Genomic DNA, 21,293 nt, shown 5'->3' on the forward strand with positions numbered 1-21,293 from the left:
GTGGTGCTTACACTCACATTGGTCAGCTCCAACATGGCCAGGCTGGTATTATAGCAGTGAACCCTTTAAAAGTTTACTTTTTTTTTATACCCTTTAACAAACAAGCGATGCCATTACAAATTACCGATTTCAGCTAAAAACCAATTTGAAATAGTTCACCCTTATTTCAAGTCTTAATCCAGATAAGAGTTACAACTTCCTTTCCCCACCATCTCTTCCCCTCCTTCTTGCTGACCAATAAAGAAATTGAATCCTTTGCACCTAGGTTCACATAGGCCCTGATTTTTGAGATAACACTAATATGTGGGTGGGAAGGTTCACGTTGGCTCTTTTAAAGACAGATTCTCTGTTTTATTTAAAACCATCTGCAGTCATCTGTATTGGTCAGAGGTGGTCTTATAAACTTCCCCTTATTACATTAGTTATTCTTTGAACATTAAATCCTCTTTACTTCATTCTCTCTGGCCTTATAACTCAATACTTTCAAGGCGTTTCTTTTACTTGCTAGTTAGGGCCTTTAAAACACATTTCTTTAACCAAATTTAAGCTAACTTTAATTCTCTAATGTTATATTTATTTTACAAGTACTAAATGAATTGACACAAATAAAGAGAAACTCACACTCCTTCCATGCAAACCAAACTATTTTTTTCAAAGCTCACACTGTAGGAACAACACACAAAAGTGAGGCATCTCTAACAGAGAATACAAGCATCAAACAACGCACATCTGCATAACAATATATTTGTATCTTTTGTTTTAGCACCACAGTATAATTCACTGAATGCCTTACAATCGGTTTTGTTTAAAAAGACAATTATCCATCTGCATTTTTTTAAATTTATTTTCAGCCTATTAATAGCTATAGAAAATAAAATCTGCCCCAGACTCAACTCAAATTAAAACCAGGCCTAGCAGAGCTAGTCCATCACACAAAGAAGTGCAGTTATATTTGTAGGGCTGGAATGGACTTCATGAGGTCAGCTACTGCAAGCCCACATGCTGAGGCAGGACAAAGTAAACCTAGACCAAACCTGGCAGCTGTTTGTCTAATCTGCTCTCAATAACAGAGATCTTTGTGATGAATTATGTGTTTGAACTTTTAGTCTGTATATGCCCTGATCCTGCAATTGGGTCCACAAATTGCACGTCTCAGCCCAATGTCTGCATTAGCAGATGTGATGGCAGGATCAGGACTTTGGATTTTAAGATCCTTGGGGCAGGGACCTCATTTCCTTTATTTTCTGCAACAGGCCAAGTATACCTGCCTTAAATAACTTAAATAAACTTAAATAAAAAGCAACACATCTTTTGAAATTATCTCATGTGCTACCCCCAAGAACCCTATGCTGATTGTAAGAGAGAGAGCAGTCAGTTCTCTGTATCCATTCAATGCTTGATAGCATTCTATGAGTGTATAACTCCCACTGGAGTTATAACAACCTGGGCAAGAGTGTCTTGCCCTCAGGATGCTGACCGTCAAATCAGAGTTTATTCTGATGAGTTAATGCTATCTTGTCTTTCACTAATTAAATGATTTATCAGTCTGTCCGGCACAGGAGTTTTGTGGATACAGTTCTGGAGTGAGCAAGTATGTTCCAGCACACCTGTTTTTGTAGCAGAAGCATCTTACTAAAAAGCTGTTGTTACTTTTCTAACTTGCTTAACTCTTAAAGGGATGCCATCAACAACTGAAAAAAATATTTCTGTCTGAAATTATTTCACCAAGTCTCTTGTTATGAGTCATACCTAAGGTGACTATAAGTGAAAGAGGTTGGAGAAAAATAATCTCTGTCTTCTGTATTTTTTTACTTTGGGAATTTGGCATCACTTTGTATTTTAGTCAGTTTCACGGTTTCCCATGTAGAGTTAGTCAGTTTTTTCTTGTTTGTGCAGTCTCTCACAACAACAGGAGAGAGAGAAACATTTTTAAATAGGAAAATGAGGTTGTAAAACCATAAAAATATTGGCAGGGAAACACAGGGGGATGTGCAGCACAGTAGAACACTGTTTACCCAAGCGTACTTTATCAAGCTCTCCATATTTACTGAACCGGGTGGCAGAGCTCAGACTGTCAGCCCCACCATGCAGGGCTCAGAATCCGAGCCCGAGCCACACCCATTTTTGTGATTATCCGAATTTTTGATTATCTGATCTGGCCCCAGTCCCAAGTAAATCAGATAAACTGGGTTCCATTGTACTTGAAACTAACTTTTTGAAACTGACTTGACTTTGAGTGGATAGCATGTCTTTAAAATATTATTAATCCGAGCACCACTCCTTTTTAAAGTATTGTCAGTAAAGCAGCCAATGTTAATGTTTTGTAATAAGCATATCTACATCCAAGGATGGAGACCTGCAAATCATTACTGTAAACCAAATAGGACAATGCCTACTTTAAATGATGCTATTCTAAAATCTAAACATCATATTGCATCTTAACGTGAATGGGAGTTTGATCTGCACATTCCATAGCTCTTTCTTTCATGTATGAAATCATGGTGCAGGCACCGATTTATTTTTTAGTAATTCAATCTCTGTCCTTTAACACATCATGTAGCTATTACTGAAATGATGTGTTGACTTAACTACTGAAGACGAATAGCGACTGAGAGTAATTTTATAGAACACCTTTGGGACCACGTAAATAATGGAACATCGGCCAGAGAGAAGAATTTTTTATAGACAAATAGGGCCAAATCTTTGTTCGTGTTCGGCTTGTTTTGTTTGCACTGTTTGGTAGTGGCTCCAATAGCACCACATCTGCATTGCATCAGGACACTGGGTCTGGCCAGGGAAAAGCATGAGTGGGCAGAAAGCGTCTCTGGCCGGCCAATTCCCAGCAGCTAGAATAGTCCCTATGGGCCACTGGCAGCCTGCATAAAACAGAAGGCTAAAGATTTCTCTAATATTTCTCTAAACGTAACAGAGACAGCACCCACTGACACCTGCCTCAACTGCAAAAGCCTTTGCTCCCCAACCCGCACGCTTGACTTGTGCAGAGACCTCTTCAGCCAGTCCAAAATGTCACCAAATCTTCACCTCCAGACACATTTATCAGGATCTTGCAAAAGATCTTGCAAATCTTGCTAAAATAGTCGATGTACATTTTAAACAACTAGAACTGCCCCCATTAGACTGAGAAATAGGTTGCAAAGAAAAGGGACAGAAGCTCCAACTCCTAAGACATTTAAAATTAGACTGAACAAAACAACAACATACTATAGGCAACAGCCACAGTGACCATCATGGGACAATTTAATAGCTATTTGCCATCTCTAATTTCTGAGATTCTAGTGATAATATAATTCATACAAAGAAAGAAACCTTACAATACATAATTATTGAAACTGTGTTAATTCCAGTGAATAGAATTTGCTTTTATACTACTGGTTTGAAATCATTTGGCTCATCTGCAAAACAAACAGACCATGGACTCCCCCTGCTGAATTTAAGATTGAAAATTGCCATACTAATAATATTTGAATCTTCTTTAACTGTTAATCTAGTATTAACAGAATTTGAAGTACCATCACAGTATTTTAACATTTTTAGGTTTGTCTTTGAAGCACTTCTTAGACAAAATCAGTACTTTGCACTTATATTTATTTTGAAGGGTTTATTTCAATGTTTTGCAAGGGTGAGGTAATATCTTTTATTGCCCCCCTTGTCTCTCTAATATCCTGGGACTGACATGGCTGCTACAGCAACACTGCATTACAGCAGCCCTAAGGCTCCAGTAGAACAACTGGGGATCAGTTCAAATAGGGGGCATCCAAACCATTACTCCAGCCACACCCTTGTGCCAGCCACAGCAGGATGGGGTGTGGTGCCATAGAGATCTCTATTCCAGCTCTATGCCACCAGAGGATTCCTTTGCCCTGAAATGCTCTTCTCAAGGCTGGATATGCCAGCTCAGTGGCCAGAATCCAGTGGCGGGGCAGTGCATATCGGTCAGACCACATAGAGACTCTGGCCTTGAATATTCTTCCATTTTCATTGTTCTTTGAAAGTAAAAGGAGAACCAGAAGCAGTGAAGTCAACTGACAGTGTAAGAGCAGCAAGGGAGTCAGCAACAGAACCAGAATTCTAGCTAGCTAGGCTCTTATACAGCACTTACCGTGGTATCTGAAAGCCTTGCAATTCTAGAATACTTGGATCTCTGTCCTATGCTCAAACCATCCCTCTCACTCTCTACAGCTCTCCACTCTCTTCATCTCTAGAGCTAGTCCCTCTTTGTCAGAATTAAGGCACATTGGTGGGATGCTGTAGGCTTCTACCCTTGCAACACAGCACATGCCCTAACTACTTCTGTGAAGAGGGAACAGGAGTCTGGGTGATGTTAGACTGGCACCTTTTGTGAGTGAATCACAAATCAAACATACACACAGAATACATATTAGTTAAATGGTACTCCTGAGGGAATTCTGCACCAAAAAATTAAAAATTATGCGCACAATATTTTAAAATTCTGCAAATTTTATTTGTCAATAAATAAATGTGGCTTCAGCATGGCAGTGGGGAGCACAGGCCACTGGCTGCATTGAGATGGGAGATCAGCCTGAAGCCCCCACCTCCCTCGGTACAGGGACTCGGCAGTGAGGCTGCACCTGACCCTGACACAGTAGAAGGGCTGCGCCTGCCCCAGAAGCACTCCGGGGCCCTGCCCCTCTGCGCCAGGTGCACCAGGTGTGGGTGGGCAGGCTCAGCCCAGCAGAACCCAAGTGTGCAGAGACTTAGTGTGGTGGGGATCCAGGTGTGTGGTGAGAAGTTTCTGTGTGGGGCAATCTGGGTGCGGGCGACTTAATGGGAGATCTGGATGCACAGGGGCTCACTGGGGGGTTTCAGGTGCAGGGGCAATGGAACTCTGCAGGGGCCCCAGGTGAAGGTGGTTGGGGCTTAGAATGGGGGTGATGGGTGTGGGGAGACGGGGCTTGGCGGGTGGGGGGTTGGGTGTGGAGCTTCAGTGGGGGGGTCCGGGTGCTGGGGGAAGGGGCTTGATGGGGTGGGGGTCTAGGTGCAGCTGGTTGGGGCTTAGTAGGGTGGGGGGTCTAGGTATGGGGAGCTTGTTGGAGGGGTCCAGATGTGGGTGGGGGGTAGGGCTTGTCAGGGTGAGGGTTCAATGAGCCTGCTTAATGGGGGAGCCCCAGCTGCTTCTGAGAGGATGCCGCATGCCTTGCTCCCACTTCCCCCTGCAATTCCTCTATCCCCTTTTCTTCTCCATGACCCTCCCATCACTCCCACATTCCTCTCCCCCTGCCCCATTTCACTCCCACTGCCTCTTCCCTCCATCCCCTCCCCTCCCTCATTTCCTCCACACACCCCTTACCAGCCCCACTGCAAGCACTCACTGCTGCAAAGAAAAAAGGAAGGCTCCTGTGGGTGTACAGTCCCGCATAATTTCCCCAGGAGTGATCACTTTGTTAACCATCTCTATGTTACTGTTTATGTAGTTTGAAAAACAAAAGACAATATAAACACAAGGAGATAATTAAGGGCTATACTACAACTAGTCTACCATACACCATGTCTGTTTCAACAACTAACTGTCAAAGAAATTTTAAAGGATGAAATTTTAAGGAATTTTAAAGGATCAACTGTTGATGCTACCAAGCACTACACTGCATAAACCTAATCCTCCATTATACATGCAAAGTGTTTCAAAAGGCAATGATAAAGTTGTTACCAGTATCTCATCTGTCACTTCCTTTCCATAGAGAGGCTACTACTCATTGTAAGAGCAGTAGCAGAATTTTAAATGTCTCACCATCGATCAGAGAAAGTTCTCACATTGCTGTTAAATTATAATTGACCACCAAAGTTGGCTCTGCATACTGGTGCAGCACCTTTGATCCTATTGCTCCTGGACTAAAGTTTAAATCCTTTTCAGATAGCTAAGGAGTTCTTCTCAGTTATGTACAAAGGCTTCAGTAAAAGGTTAAGGATTGTTCTGCAATGCTGTAGTCTCCAGCAAAAGTCTTTTCTAAAACAGTTGAAGGTTTTTCTTTTTTTGTTAACACCTTAAAATCCTGCATCCTAGAATGATTTCTCATCCTTGGATAGAGGAATTAAAGACACAGCTCCATGATACTGCCAGTTCCAGATATGACCTCCGGTCTCAAAACCAGGAAACCCAAACGTTACATAAAGACCCATCACTATAGGAATTTTGAGGATAATGTCTTTGTATCTTGACACAGATTTCTTATGGCTGAACACAGGAACATAGCTTATCCTAATGAAAGACTATCTTCAACCACTCCTTCACTGCTGCCCAAAATGAAGCATTATACCATCAGGGCTAAGAAGCTTTTTGAAGTGCCCTAGACGTTCAGTATGATTGTCTGTAATGATCAGACTCGCATTCCCTCAACACTGTGTTGCAAATCGGCCAAACTAGCCTCTTCGCAGTCTCGATTATGTTTCTATAAAGTAACTACCAATTTGTCTTCATTTCTTTAACATTTGTTTGCATTTTCAAGTCTTTCTTTTGAGTTTCTCTTTGTTCTCGTCACAGTGTGTTTCACTGGTTCCTCTAACCAAAGGTTTTTTTTCATGGTACAGTACTCCTAATAACATCTTTACTGCATCTACCTTCCTTCTACAGAATTCAGAAAAGTTGAATAGTATTAAAATATCTTAGAAATATTAAACAAATACTTTTCCTAAACATTCAGTAGTATATAACAATTTCCCTCCTTAATTTCTGGGCTATATAGCTATAATCCAAAATAGTGTTCACAACTGATGATGATCCAGACAGTTCTTTTTTTCTTTATATATTCCATGTTGTTGAATTTCTCCACATGTGCATGTATTTTCTCCAGAAGTCTAGGGCACTTTACAAAACTGTCATGTATGTTACAGCTATTTTGGGGCAGAACATTTAGCTTTCTCCTCTTGGCTGCAGTGCACATATATGTGCATGTATGGGTTTCCCAATACTGCATATCCAGTACAACATCAGGGCATGTATTCTCTACTATGTTTGCAATAGCAGCGACAGAGCCACAGTGTCCAGATCATCAGAAGCAGAAGTAGAAATGAAATTAGAGACAGACTCATCTGGGACGGTCTTCCTGCCATCAGTATCCTAAGTATGTGACCTTGTCTCGCTAATGTCCTGGGACAAACACGTCTACAACAACATTGCATATCAGTATCCTACAACATTACTGGGTACAGCACTTACAGGCAGTAGAAGAACTGTATATAGTGTTGTGCACACCTGAATGTATGCCTTTAATCCTGTGAGTGCAAAGTAGGTGTTTTTACATGATCACATCTGTAATTAGGATAAGAAAGCAAAGAGATTAAAGACCCTTAACACGATGGTATGTAGGTGCACCAACAATGATCAAGCAGGGATATCCTTCCTGCAGCTTCAGAAAGGATATTCAGTTATTCATTCTGATATACAAATATCAGAAGTATGCCTAGAGACTGATAACCAGGGATCATAGAAATCCGTTTGCCACAGAAAAACACCGAATTTGTGGGTTTTTACAGAGAATCTTTAGTTTTTACATTTTGTGAAAAAATAAAACCATATATTAACTACATTTTACTGACAATACCAGTGTCATTTATTCAATGTCTGCAACCTCCCCCTCTTGTGGATGATATTTGATTACACTTTAAATTTACATTACTGAAACATGTTTAGCTAAGTGCTTCCAGCGTACAGAGGTTACTTAATAGTATATAGGTGTTTGCGTTTTAATGCATCTGAAATGTCACTCCAGACATCAGTAATTAAAGCTATGAAAAGATGCCGAAAACTTCAAAAATCACCCCTAAAGACCATGTCACTGAGTTTGGCAAGAACAAGTTTCATGTTGAAGGTAGGCTTCAAACTTGCTTAAAAATAGTAAATATCAATAAAACACTGCGTTCAACTGATACCTATATATATTGTGGCTACGGAAACTAAAGTTCTGAGTTTCATTTTCATTGTGGAAAAACACTGGGGGTGGAGGGTTGTCTTTTTTTTTTTTTTTTTAAATCAAAGAATTCTGGTTTTATTGTGACAAAAAATTAGGATCCCTGCTAACTCAGCCAAGTTCAAAAATTGCCTTCTATTCACAAAAGTACATTATTCCATAGCATGTAGCATGAAACACTGGTTTTGCTTATCTGATAGCATCTGAATCAAATTTTCCTACTGTATTCTGAACACTGGTTATTAGCCTGATGTTTTGCACCACTAATTGCAGAACTAAATGTGGATAAGCTACAGCTGTTTAAACTGAGGCATACAATTTGAATGCCAGGATAGAATATGGACTATAAACGGTACACTTACCATTCATTAGTCACACATAAGAGCTACATCAAAGTCCAGGATACAAAATATATGAAAACATCACAAAAAATACCGAATGCAAACATTAATTACTCTGTATTGGTTACTGCTTTCCAAAACTCAGCTATCTGTAGACAAAGTTGCTACCTAACCTCAAAAGCCCCTTTTCACAATCTGTCCAGTAGAAGAGATATTCTAGCTTCCATGACACTGAACATGATCAGGGTTAAGAATATAAAATGTTTAACACCTAAGTTATTAATCCATTTTATCAACATGCCATCGGTTAGCCCTGCACAACAACAGTTAAAATCCTATACTATCTCAATGCATTTCCCTGTGTTATATTTCGAAACAATGGAGCTCTGTTTCTTTTATGGAATAGGGTAGAATTCTTTTTAAATATTCTTTGATATTTTCCAAAGTCCAAGGAAAAAGTGCAATTGAATAGAATAGAAAAAAAAGGCTCCCTATAGTTCACCAGCTCCTATATTCTTTTAATGAGCACAATTCTCTTGAAAGACAGCTAAGAGGTACGTGCATCTCCATTCTACCCCAAAACAAAGGAAAAGAAAAGAGACTAAGAACTTGAAAAGTATATTCTTGGGAAAATTCCTAGGATCAGGTAATTAGATTGAAGGAAAAATAGGAAACGTGACCTATCCTAAATCTGATTTTTACACATCCACCAAACCACCCACCGAAATTTGCAAGGTTACAAAGAAGATAGATAAAATTTTCATTCCCAGTTGTCTGCTTTATTTTCAGAAACTGGAAGTCGGATATGCACTTATTCTTTTTTGCAAAATCACCCATCTGTAGTAGCAGCGGTGCTCAAAATAGGTATTAAAAAAAGATGATGCTCTGAATATTTTATCTTAGCAAATCATCCACCTCAACTGTGCTCTGATCTAGACCTTAAAGAGTTTCCAAACCTATTCCACCTCTTTGTCTTCCAGGGCACAAAAAGCATTTATTCAGCAATGCATCATTTTATCTATCTCATCTGAAATTTCTAGCAGGAAACCCCTCATGTCCATCCTGGTTTTATTGAAGGACCATGCTACTTTTGTCAGTCCAGCTGAATATTTCAAAATGTTACCCTATGTTACCCTCAGTCTGGGGTGAAAGTAACTTAAATAACTTACTGGTACACAGGGGGGCTGGGCTCCTGGGCAAGGTGGGGGGGCGGGGTGGCTCTGGGGCCCCAGAAAGGGCAGGGCCTTGGACAGAAGGGGCGGGGCCTCAGGCCAAAATCCCCCAGCCAGCCCTTCAGCGCTGCCTGGCCTGCACTGCCCAGGGCTCTGGCAGCTGCAGCTGGGAGATAATTTCAGTAGTGGCTGCCGGGAGCCCCAGGCCCTTTAAATAGCTGCCGGAGCCCTGGAGCAGGTGCCCCTTTTGCTCCCTCCTCCGCCCCCCCCATCAGCGGCCCAGCTGGTATGGTCAGCACTTTCTTACCAGTACGCCGGACTGTACCATACCAGCTTACTTTCATCTCTGCCCTCAGTGAATCTTAGTCATCTAAGCATTGGTTTCACTATACCTAGATACAAGGAACCACAAGTTCAAATGCTGGCCAGGTAAACACAGTCCACTTTTGGGGGAGGCCATAAAAATGAAATTCTATCTAATCCATATGGATGATATGGATTTCATGGTGCTTCTCTTAATAGCTGTATTTGCTGCTGTATCCTGGGCCAAAAAATTCCTCCTTCCCAGCTGCTGTGTAGTGATGATTATATTTCTGGCTATCACTGTCTAGTTTAGAGGCTGCTGCATTTCACTGTTACAGTGCATATGTATATTTATAAAGTAGTTACCCACTGTCACAGAGTGTGGGGGAGTCCGGGGCCTGCACCCCTCTTCCTGGGATTCACTGTGACTCTCAGTCAGCCAGTAAAATGGAAGGTTTATTGGACAATAGGAACACAGTCTAAAACAGAGCTTGTGGATACAACCAGGACCCCTCAGTCAAGTCCATTTGGGGGGCAGGGAGCTTAGACCCCAGCCCTAGGGTTCCCTGCGTTCCACCACCCAGCACCAAACTGAAACCAACCCCCCCCCCCCCCCCCCAAGCAGGCTCTCTCCTGCAGCCTTTGTCCAGTTTCCCAGAGGTGTTACCTCCCCCTCCCCCTCCTGGCTCAGGTTACAGGCTCTCAGGTCTCCCATTCCCAGTGAAACTCCCCTGCCACATTCCCAGGTCAACACTCCCCCCTCCCTGCTGCGTCACACCCACCAAGAAAGAACGAACTACAGGCAAGGTATCTGATACAAGAGTATCTATCACTGATGAAATTTTGTTTTTAACCCTTATAATAAAAAAAAAGGGTTTCTGTTGCTCTGATTTCTTTTAGATGGACAATCTGTCTATCCAGGAATTAGGTGATGGCAGAGAGTTTCACCAAGACCATACAGAAATCTCATATTTGCAACTAATGTGAAAAGATGTTTGAATAATTCATAGTCCATTTTAGAGTATCACTGGTTCTTCTTTCCCATCCCTTTAGAAACTGTTAAATGTTAAATATATTTAAAAAATATTTTCCACACAACTGACAGGCCTCAAAGAAACACAACAGGAGGTTATACTTTGATCACCTGATAACAAATTATCTCCTTATCTTTGTTCAAATACTTAAGGTCAGTATTTAAAAATAGGATGTTTCATTAAATGGCTGTAAATTTCTATATTTAATATTTTAAAAGCAATATTTTAATCCTTCTTAGAAAGGCATACCCTTTTAGCATATCTGAGATTTTATAACAATCTTTAAAGTACTCAAGATTTCTCTGTAAAAATCGTGGACACATGGTAGTTCTTAGATACCATTACACTCACAGATAACTATTGTTATACTCAATGTTATAAATAATCTCACTAAAACTTAGGGAAAATTCACACAAAAGTAATAAAAATACCTACTACTTACATATACTAACCTGTTCTAAAACACTCTAGGCTGAATTCTGCTTTGTATCACACTGGTGTAAATTTGGAGTAACTCCACTGAACTCATTGCATCTTGCTATTTACGTAAAATGTAACACCCGATGTTGCTTGAAAAGCACAGATACTTTTCAGATGCTCAGCTGAGGTCTCCTTTTTTAAAGAGGATTCTCAATGTCCAAGTCATGCAGCTTCCATGGAAAGGTTGAGGCTTCAGGAAAAAGTAAATAAGGAGCTGTAAACCTGTGCTACAGCTGATAAAAACACAATCCTTTCGCTTCCATAACTTTAGCTCTTTCTTTACCACTGCACTGTAATTACCTCTAGGAATATACTCGGAAGCCTACACTGCTTTTCTTTGCCCTCCTACTTTAGACCTGTAGAAATAAACAGAAAATTGCAGTTTTTGACCTCTCGCTCCCAAAAATATGTCTATCAGACAATTGTCAAATTCAGTGTATTTCAAGTGGAAAGTCCTGTACATGTGACTTTGTTTTCAAGGGACCCCGTTTCATAGTTTAAGACCAAAGTGTGACCTAATTTCCACAGTAGCTATTACAACTTGAAGGAGACTGTCCTCTGTTACATTATGTATCGTAGCTCCAACACTCTGCAAAGCCGGCATTGCCATGATTTATGCATAATCTGACCATTTTTTCTCATCTCCCTTTTTATGGTATTTCTCTATTTTATTTTTCAGAATTTGCCCTAGTAAAATGGTTTTCAATCTGTGGTCTGCAGACCCCTGGGGGTCCACAGACTCTGTCTAAGATTTCCAAAGGGGTCTGCACTGCCGTTTGAAGTATTTTGGGGATACGCAAATGAAAAAAGGTTGAAGACCACTGCCCTAGTAACCATGATGAGCAGTAAATATAGACTGTAAAGAAAGGATTGGATATTTCTTTTCAGTTCCCTTTCTTACTCTTCCTTTTTAACCTAAATTTCAGAGTGTGGTGGGAAGACTACGAGTTTGGCAGAGTTACCTTCTGTCCTGTTTCATCTTTCTACTCCTTCGGTCTTGCAATCACATTTGCATGTTTTAATAAAGAGCTCATAATAAATATTGATACCTAGCTCTTATATAACACTTTTTAATTCATGGATTTCAAAGCACTTTAAAAAGGAAGGTCATTATCCCCATTTTAGGAGGGTAAGTTAAGGCACAGAACCATTAAGTGACTTGCCTAAAACCACAGAGTTGGTCAGCTGAAAAGCTGGGACTAGACCTCATGTCTGATTCCCAGTGCAGTGCCCTGTCCCCTGGACAACAGTATCTGTTTCACAACATCTGTTGCTCTTGAATTTCAATCAGTGATTCTAGGCGCTTGACAAGTCTGAGAATCAATTCAGAGGGATTGTTTGAGATACAGCAGTTTAGTCAGTTTGCACATTAAAAGCTACCCTCTTATGCAGGCAGTACTAGTAAATGAGCGGAAGCAAAAGGAAGTCTTGCTTTTATAGCACACTATTGTGACAGAAATAGTGCTTCTTACAAGGTTCAAAATGAAAAAGCTGAGATCAATTCTGCAATTACAGAGGGGATAGCCCTTATTGATATTTACAGACTATTCCATGCTGTAATAGCTAGACAAGAGCTACTGATCTCATTCCTGTGTCTTGTTTATTTCTAGATTTGCACACACACGCAAAACCCCTCAAACCGGCAGATTGTACAGGTTGAGCAACCAGTCTGTCACCCTGACTTCCTGTCACTGTAACCCTTTCTTTCACCAAGTAGTTGCACCTTGCCCTAATTTAGATGCTGAAACAGCAAAGACTTATGCACATGCTTAACTTTACAAATTCATTGAGACTACTCACAGCGCCAAAATTCAAGTGTGTGTATTAGTGCTTGAAGTATCAGGTCCTTAGATTGTAAGCTCTTTGGGGTAGGGATCATCTCTTGCTATGTATCTGTACACCACACAGCCCCCTAGGGCCCTGATCTGATAGGGATTGCTAGGCAGTACTGGTATACAAAAAATAAGTGGCAACAACTATATCTATCTTTGGTATCTCTAATGCCCTCTTTACCATATCAGGTAGGTGCCCATAGTACTTACAAATACATACATGAGTAAAGGTTTGCAGAGTCAGGCCCATATAATGAACATCAGTCCCTCAAGTAACAGAATGTCTTCTTTTTTTGGAGGGCAGGAAAAGTGGCTGGCTTCCCACTGGGGCACTCCTTTAAAGTCATCTTATTTGACATTAGTTCAATCCATGGTGGAAGGAAACAGGTTGCTTAGAACATCTATTCTCAGAATCCTCCCCCATCCATGATCACACCCTTTTTTACATGCTGCCCCCTGCCTGAGTTGATATTTTGCAGAGAATAAAGACAGATATGCGACGGTGGTGGAGAACATGTATCAGGTCATATTTCCCTGGCTGCAGATTTCTCTCAGTGTGGAACAATCCCCAGAGGGGATATAGTCAGTGGTGAGCTGGAGCCAGTTTGCACTGGTTCGCTAGAACTGGTTGTTAAATTTAGAAGCCCTTTTAGAACCAGTTGTTCCGCGAAGGACAACCCGGTTCTAAAAGGGCTTCTAAATTTAACTGGCCAAAAGTGGCGCCTTAGGCGCCGACTCCATGGGTGCTCCAGCCCTGGAGCACCCAAGAGGAAAATTTGGTGGGTACAGAGCACCCACTGGCAGCTCCCCGCCCTACCCCCGGCCCCAGCTCACCTCCACTCCACCTCCACCTCCTCCCCTGAATGCACCGCCCCGCTCTGCTTCTCCGCCCCCCAGGCTTCCCGCGAAGCAGCTGTTCACGCGGGAAGCTGAGGCAGGCTGAGAAGCAGGCTGCAGCTTCCCACTCAGGCCCAGGGAGGCCGAGGTGAGCTGGGGTTGGGGATGCGAGGAGGGCCGCCCGCGCAGCAGCAGGTAACCTGCAGGGAAGGAGGGGTGCGCAGGGGAACCGCTCTCCGCCCCAGCTCACCTCCGTCACCCTCAGCCTGAGCGGGAAGCCGCCACCTGCTTCTCAGCCCTCCCAGGCTTCCCGCCGAACAGCTGATTTGTGGGAAGCCGGGGGAGGGGGGCGGAGAAGCAGAGGGGGCGGTGCGTTCAGGGGCAGAGGTGGAGCGGAGGCGAGGTGATCTGGGGCTGGGCGCAGAGCTGCTGGTGGGTGCTCTGCACCCACCAAATTTTCCCCATGGGTGCTCCAGCCCCGGAGCACCCAGGGAGTCGGCGCCTAAGGTGCCACTTTTGATGTGATCAGTGGGGGAGCAGCCGCTTCCCCTGCTCCCCCCCTAGCTATGCTCCCCGTCCCTAGGAGCCAGAGAGACCTGCCGGATGCTTCCTGGGAGCTGCCCCAGGTAAGCACCTCCGGGACTCCCCACCTCACCCTCTGGCAGGTGCCTCTGGCTCTTAGGGGTGGACACCCACTACAGTGGCCCATGAGACCCTCCTGCCCGGTTCTGGGGGCAGTCAGGGAACAGGGGAGGGGGGTGGATGGGGCAGGGGTCCGGGGGGGGACACGTCAAGGAACACGGGGGGGTTGGATGGGGCAGAAGTCCTGGGGGGCGGGGGTGGGCAACGACCCCCTCATGGGGTGAGGAGGGAACCAGTTGTTAAGATTTGGCAGCTCATCACTGGATATAGTCATCATTGTGGGCTCCTAGGTCACTCCCTAGAACAGCCAGTATACAGGGAGAGGTGGTGACAACTGGTGGGGTATGATGAATTGGGGCTTTCTCTCTACAACTAAAGAATTCTGACTGCTATCGTGGAGCTGTTCTATGAAACTCTCCTTTGTCATTAGTGCCTTTAGGTATGTGGATCCACCATTGCTGACATGTCCTGTAGTGTACACACCAGGCCAGCAGTTCTCAAACTGGGGGGTCACAAGGTTATTACGTGGCGGTTGACAGTACATGCCTGCTAGCTAGTAAGTCTGCTGTGAAAAGCGTGTTTTTAATTTGTAAGTGGGGGGTTGCCCTCAGAGGCTTGCTGTGTGAAAGGCGTCGCCAGTACAAAAAGGTTGGGAACCCCTGCACTAGGACAAGATACAAAGGGCCAGTGCTTAGGACTCAGTGACCCCATTCAGGTGCCAACATGCGAACCCTTGGTGAGATGCATCCTTAGAAAACCAGTTTTAGCTTAACAACCCTGAAGGGAGGGCGGGAGGGAAGGGGAGGAGAGAGTGAGAGAGAAGAGGGGGACGGGCAACAGCTGTGGAAAACTACACAGAAGATAGAACAAAGGAAGTCAGGTGGGTTTAAATAGTGAGTCACATGTAAGCAGAGTCAGGGTGGGCTCCACCCTGACATCTGGTGGTGAGGTGTGGCAAGTTGTGGAAAAGAACTTCAGGGGCTGATCTCATTTGCATAGGCACACCCACCCCGCCTAGAATGAGGCCATAACTGCCCAAATGGTCACTTTGGCTGTTGTGGGATCCCCAGTGTCTCTGTTATTGGGGCGGGAAGAATAAATTGTTATTACCCTGATTATGGGAACTGTGCTTGGAACTGTACTTGGCCTTTTGTTATGATGGAGGGACTCACCATCAACTGAGTAGCACTTGCTAGGCAAGGGACATGGGTTCCAAAACTCTGTGAATGGAGAGAGACTTGAGACAGCTATTAGTGCCTGGTGGTGTAGGCCCCTTTGTGAGGGCCTGAAGCACCAATTGCACCTCTGTCTCTCTCCACTGTGGAATGTCAGAGCTAATTTTGGGTCTATTAAGAGTCTTGTTACAGGTACTGTGCTGAATTCACTTTAGCCTTATGGTGCACCAGCACTAAGGCTCCCACTACTATGAGCTGAAATCACTGAGCACTGTGTCAAGTAGTGGGGAGCCGGAAGATCTAGTGTGCAGCGGTGCTATTCGTGAGACGGCGGGGTGAGCAGAGCTGTTTGTGAGACAGCGAGCTGAGCGGAGCCGGTCGTGAGACAGTGGTGTGTTCATGAGACGGCGAGCTGAGCAGAGCTGTTCGTGAGACGGTGAGCTGTGCAGAGCGGAGTCGGTCATGGTGGAGCAGAGCCGTTCGTGAGACAGCGTAGCAGAGCAGAGCCCTGTGGGGCAGTCAGCTTCAGGACACGTAAGGTGCCCCTTACCTCTTTCCCCCACACACAGGCACATTTTAGCCAGACTGGGGAGTAACACTCTGCAGATGAACTTTTGAACTCTGGGGCTGGACTTTTTGGACTTTGGGTGATTTGTGGATTGCTGGACTCAAGGGACGTTTGGGTTCTGGGACTCAAGAACCCGAGGGAAAGGATGTGGCCCAATTTTTCTGGGGTGGGTCGTTGCTCATGGTTTGGTTAAGGAACACTAGTCGTGGTGTTTCCCCAATTTAATGCTGATGTTGTTTACCTCATGTTATTAAAGATTCTCTACTACACCAAGACTCTGTGCTTGCGAGAGGGGAAGTATTGCCTCTTTGAGGCGCCCAGGGGGTGTGTAAGATTTTCCCAGGTCACTGGGTGGGGGCTCGAGCCAGTTTTGCATTTGCTTTGATGAGAGGGAACCCCTGTGTACTGAACCCGGCCCTTGCTGCTATCAACTTGGCCTGGCAGAAGGGTTACACACACAAGAATGGTGGGGGCAGGAAGGAGGCAGACAGGAAGAGGAAGCATGGGGCAGGAAAGAGGAAGGTCACAGAAGTTGGAAAGGGGCTCCATGAGGGAGAGAGACCAGCTAGCATGCAACAGCCTGCCTGAGGAGCAGGCACCCTGCCTGCCTGCTTTCCTCGGCCCAGACAGTTCCCCAAGGGCTCACAAGGATGAGAGAGAGATTGTTGTTTTAAATGTTTACTGTTTTGATGTCTAGTGTACTCTGCTGTGTTTTACATGATTAATTATAAAAGAGCATAAAGGCATTAGATTGTGTGTGTGTGTGTGTGTTGACTGCTTCACAACTACTGTGAAAACTTATCTTTGAAAACTCGTGGCGAACGGGGGAAGTCCCGGATGACTGGAAAAAGGCTAATGTAGTGCCAATCTTCAAAAAAGGGAAGAAGGAGGATCCTGGGAACTACAGGCCAGTCAGCCTCACCTCACTCCCTGGAAAAATCATGGAGCAGGTCCTCAAAGAATCAATCCTGAAGCACTTGCATGAGAAGAAAGTGATCAGGAACAGCCAGCATGGATTCATAAAGGGAAGGTCATGCCTGACTAATCTAATCACCTTTTATGATGAGATAACTGGCTCTGTGGATGAATGAAAGCAGTGGACGTGTTGGTCCTTGACTTTAGCAAAGCTTTTGACACGGTCTCCCACAGTATTCTTGTCAGCAAGTTAAGGAAGTATGGGCTGGATGAATGCACTATAAGGTGGGTAGAAAGCTGGCTAGATTGTCGGGCTCAACAGGTAGTGATCAATGGCTCCATGTCTAGTTGGCAGCCGGTGTCAAGTGGAGTGCCCCAGGGGTCGGTCCTGGGGCCAGTTTTGTTCAATATCTTCATAAATGATCTGGAGGATGGTGTAGATTGCACTCTCAGCAAATTAGCGGATGATACTAAACTGGGAGGAGTGGTAGATATGCTGGAGGGGAGGGATAGGATACAGAGGGACCTAGACAAATTGGAGGATTGGGCCAAAAGAAATCTGATGAGGTTCAATAAGGATAAGTGCAGGGTCCTGCACTTAGGACGGAAGAATCCAATGCACCGCTACAGACTAGGGGCCGAATGGCTAGGCAGCAGTTCTGCGGAAAAGGACCTAGGGGTGACAGTGGACGAGAAGCTGGATATGAGTCAGCAGTGTGCCCTTGTTACCAAGAAGGCCAATGGCATTTTGGGATGTATAAGTAGGGGCATAGCGAGCAGATCGAGGGACGTGATCGTTCCCCTCTATTCGACATTGGTGAGGCCTCATCTGGAGTACTGTGTCCAGTTTTGGGCCCCACACTACAAGAAGGATGTGGATAAATTGGAGAGAGTCCAGCGAAGGGCAACAAAAATGATTAGGGGTCTAGAACACATGACTTATGAGGAGAGGCTGAGGGAGCTGGGATTGTTTAGTCTGCAGAAGAGAAGAATGAGGGGGATTTGATAGCTGCTTTCAACTACCTGAAAGGGGGTTCCAAAGAGGATGGCTCTAGACTGTTCTCAATGGTAGCAGATGACAGAACGAGGAGTAATGGTCTCAAGTTGCAGTGGGGGAGGTTTAGATTGGATATTAGGAAAAACTTTTTCACTATGAGGGTGGTGAAACACTGGAATGCGTTACCTAGGGAGGTGGTAGAATCTCCTTCCTTAGAGGTTTTTAAGGTCAGGCTTGACAAAGCCCTGGCTGGGATGATTTAACTGGGAATTGGTCCTGCTTCGAGCAGGGGGTTGGACTAGATGACCTTCAGGGGTCCCTTCCAACCCTGATATTCTATGATTCTATGATTCTACTGCATCCCCCTGAGAGAGTTATATTGTAAACCCAGAGATTCACACCTTTGGGGTGGAATTCTGAGAGAGGGGTGTGTTTCAGTAACTAGGGTATCTTAGGGGGTCACCGCTGGTCCTAGGACCTAGGGCAGGTGGGCTGAGGAGCCCCATTTCCAAGAAGGTATAACACACAGAGTCAGTGCCCAGGAAACCTATCAGAGAGGCCAAGGGAGTAAACAGCGCTACAGTCTGTTGAGGAGCTAGAAACTTGAAATACCCCAGGGATGTAGAGCAACAGAGGCTTGCATTCCCCTCACAGAGTCCTAGTGGGTGTCCAGGAAGGGGCACTCGCTAGAATCTGCAACTGCAGATTATCAGGGAGAGGGTGTAGCTGGAGCATGCTGAGCTCCAGCTGACCCTCAGATGGTTCTTTGGAGTCCAGTTTGCCATTGTAAAACCAGAGCAAACCCCATGCTGCTCTCATCTATGCCAGAACAGGGACTCATGAAAATTTGGCTCCAGGATGGAGAAGCTGCAGCTGACTCCTTTACACTTCCCCTTCTCAACTGTGCCCACAGAAGCTGAGCATCTAGCCATATCTGTACAATAAGCTGCATACACTTATTCTCCAAAATGTTAATACAAGGGCCCCCTCTGCTGGTAATAATGTTGCATAATAAGTAAAGCAAATGCTCCTTAATAAAACTTGAGACAACATGGCTACCTCCTGAACATCACAATCTCAGACTCAGCTTAAAACTCACATAAAAAAACCAACAAACAAAAAAAAAGCATGCATGCCCCTCTGGAAAGGATACTTCACAAAAATGTTACTGATCAATGATTTATTAAAGCAATTTCTAGACTGTCAGAGAAAAGGCCTTAGTTGTTTAAAAATGTGTTATTTTTAGATGTGTTGAGAGAAATAGTACTAAAGATAAATTATAACACATTTATCCTTAAAAATAAAGATGAAATATAAGCGTGGAAGCAATAGCTGTTGAGAGTATAAAGGTTCAACCTAAACCATGTGCGGGGTAAGACCTTGCCTATGGCAGATGCACTGTCTGGGCTTATTTACCAGAAGCTGAGAGTAGCAGACAACAGTATTTTCTTTCCACAGGCATTTTCTTTCCAATTATGTCTAAATCTCAACCTTGCCAGTAAACCATAATACAAATCTGACAAGCTGCTTTTTATATCTCACTTAAAATGTACAACTCTGCTCTCACATAAAATAATTGTGAAACCAATTGGCTGGTCTGATTTACTTTATGCCAACTGTGTCCTACTAATTGGAAGTAGTCATGCAGCCTGCCAAAAGCCCAAATGTGGGTCACAATTTGTGAAAAACATCCAAACAGACACACAAAAGGATTAATCAAACCAGAAACTTAAAATCAAGCAGAATTCATTCATTCATTCAGGCCCTGATTCAGTAAAGCACTTAAGCACTTGCTTAGCTTTAACTGTAAGCATATGTTCAAGTGCTTTGCAGAATCTGGGGCCTGGAGTAACCTCTTATAACCACAGCTCTGAGATTCTGGAATGCAGTAACTTTGATTCTAAGAGATGTGATGTCCTATAAAATGAAGGACATTTGTAAACTCCAGGCCAAATCCTGCAGTCTATATTTAAACAAAACTTCCTCTGAAGTCAGTGGATCAGCATTAACCCATGACATCACCAGAGTTATTACACCACGGATGAGTTCAGCACCTTCACAGCCTCATCTCAATAAAGAGGGGTCAGCATATTCCTTCCCATACTACAGGAGAACTATCCCATTCCATCTAGCTCCTTCAAATTATCTAGTGAAACTGTTATTACAAAATGACCTGTACTAAATAAAAATCCATCTCCAGTTCAGCAAGCTGTATACTTGCTACTTACAAACAGTAGCTCGAAATAGTCTGCAATATAAACTAACTGTTTTAATTCACAGTTGAGGAGGCGCAAAAGCACGATGACAGCTGTACCTTGTTAATCCCAACTTCCCTGCTCCAACTGTTCTTCAATTAAATGTAAATTTACATGAAATTTATATAAATATGTGCTTTTGTTTACACAGAGCCTAGCTTTATTTTTGTAACACACTCAATTACTAATTCATTCTAACACAAACAAATTATAGTCCACTACTCTAGAAATGGGATTTAGATTTAACTCTCTGATGACTGTAAAGGGAGTTTAGTAGCAGCTGAGGGATTTATCGTCGTTCTTCATTATTGTACCACCAAGCTTTTTTTTAACAGCAATTTTGATTTTTCTATATGTTGCTCCACTTTACAATACACTTAAAATCATTATTAGCCAGTTCAATAATTCAGTTTTAATTTCACATAACCTACATTAGCAGAGAGTCAAGAAAAGCTAATTTAATGTACTCTATCCAGCAAACGGCTGTTCAATGAGCCTACGGATGCTCCTGCTGAAATCCATGAGTGTTTAGCTGTAGACCTCAATGGAAGCCAGACACTTCCAGAGGTGTTCAAAGCTGACCCAACTCTTCTCTCTTTGAAGTCAATAGGAGTTTTGCCATTGACTTGAACAGGAGCAGAGTTAGGCCAACGCTGAGCACTTTTGAAATTCTCATTACATATGTCTACCATATAGATATGGTATCTTTAGAGTGAGGTGGACAATGGACTTCCTAGAGTCATCCTCTGTTCTTCTCCCCTCCCTGATTACAGGGGGCTCTGCTTGGGGATAACTTTTT

At 43.6% G+C, this 21,293-nt stretch overlaps 1 protein-coding gene across 9 annotated transcripts in view; it reads right to left on the bottom strand.

The window, feature by feature from the left end:
* The window catches only part of HHAT (hedgehog acyltransferase), a 321,770-nt gene that overhangs the window by 197,843 nt on the left and 102,634 nt on the right, over positions 1-21,293 (bottom strand). The gene's annotated exons all lie outside the window — the stretch shown is intronic.

This window comes from Caretta caretta, chromosome 3 (genome assembly GCF_965140235.1).
Source record: "Caretta caretta isolate rCarCar2 chromosome 3, rCarCar1.hap1, whole genome shotgun sequence".
NCBI lineage: Eukaryota > Metazoa > Chordata > Testudines > Cheloniidae > Caretta > Caretta caretta.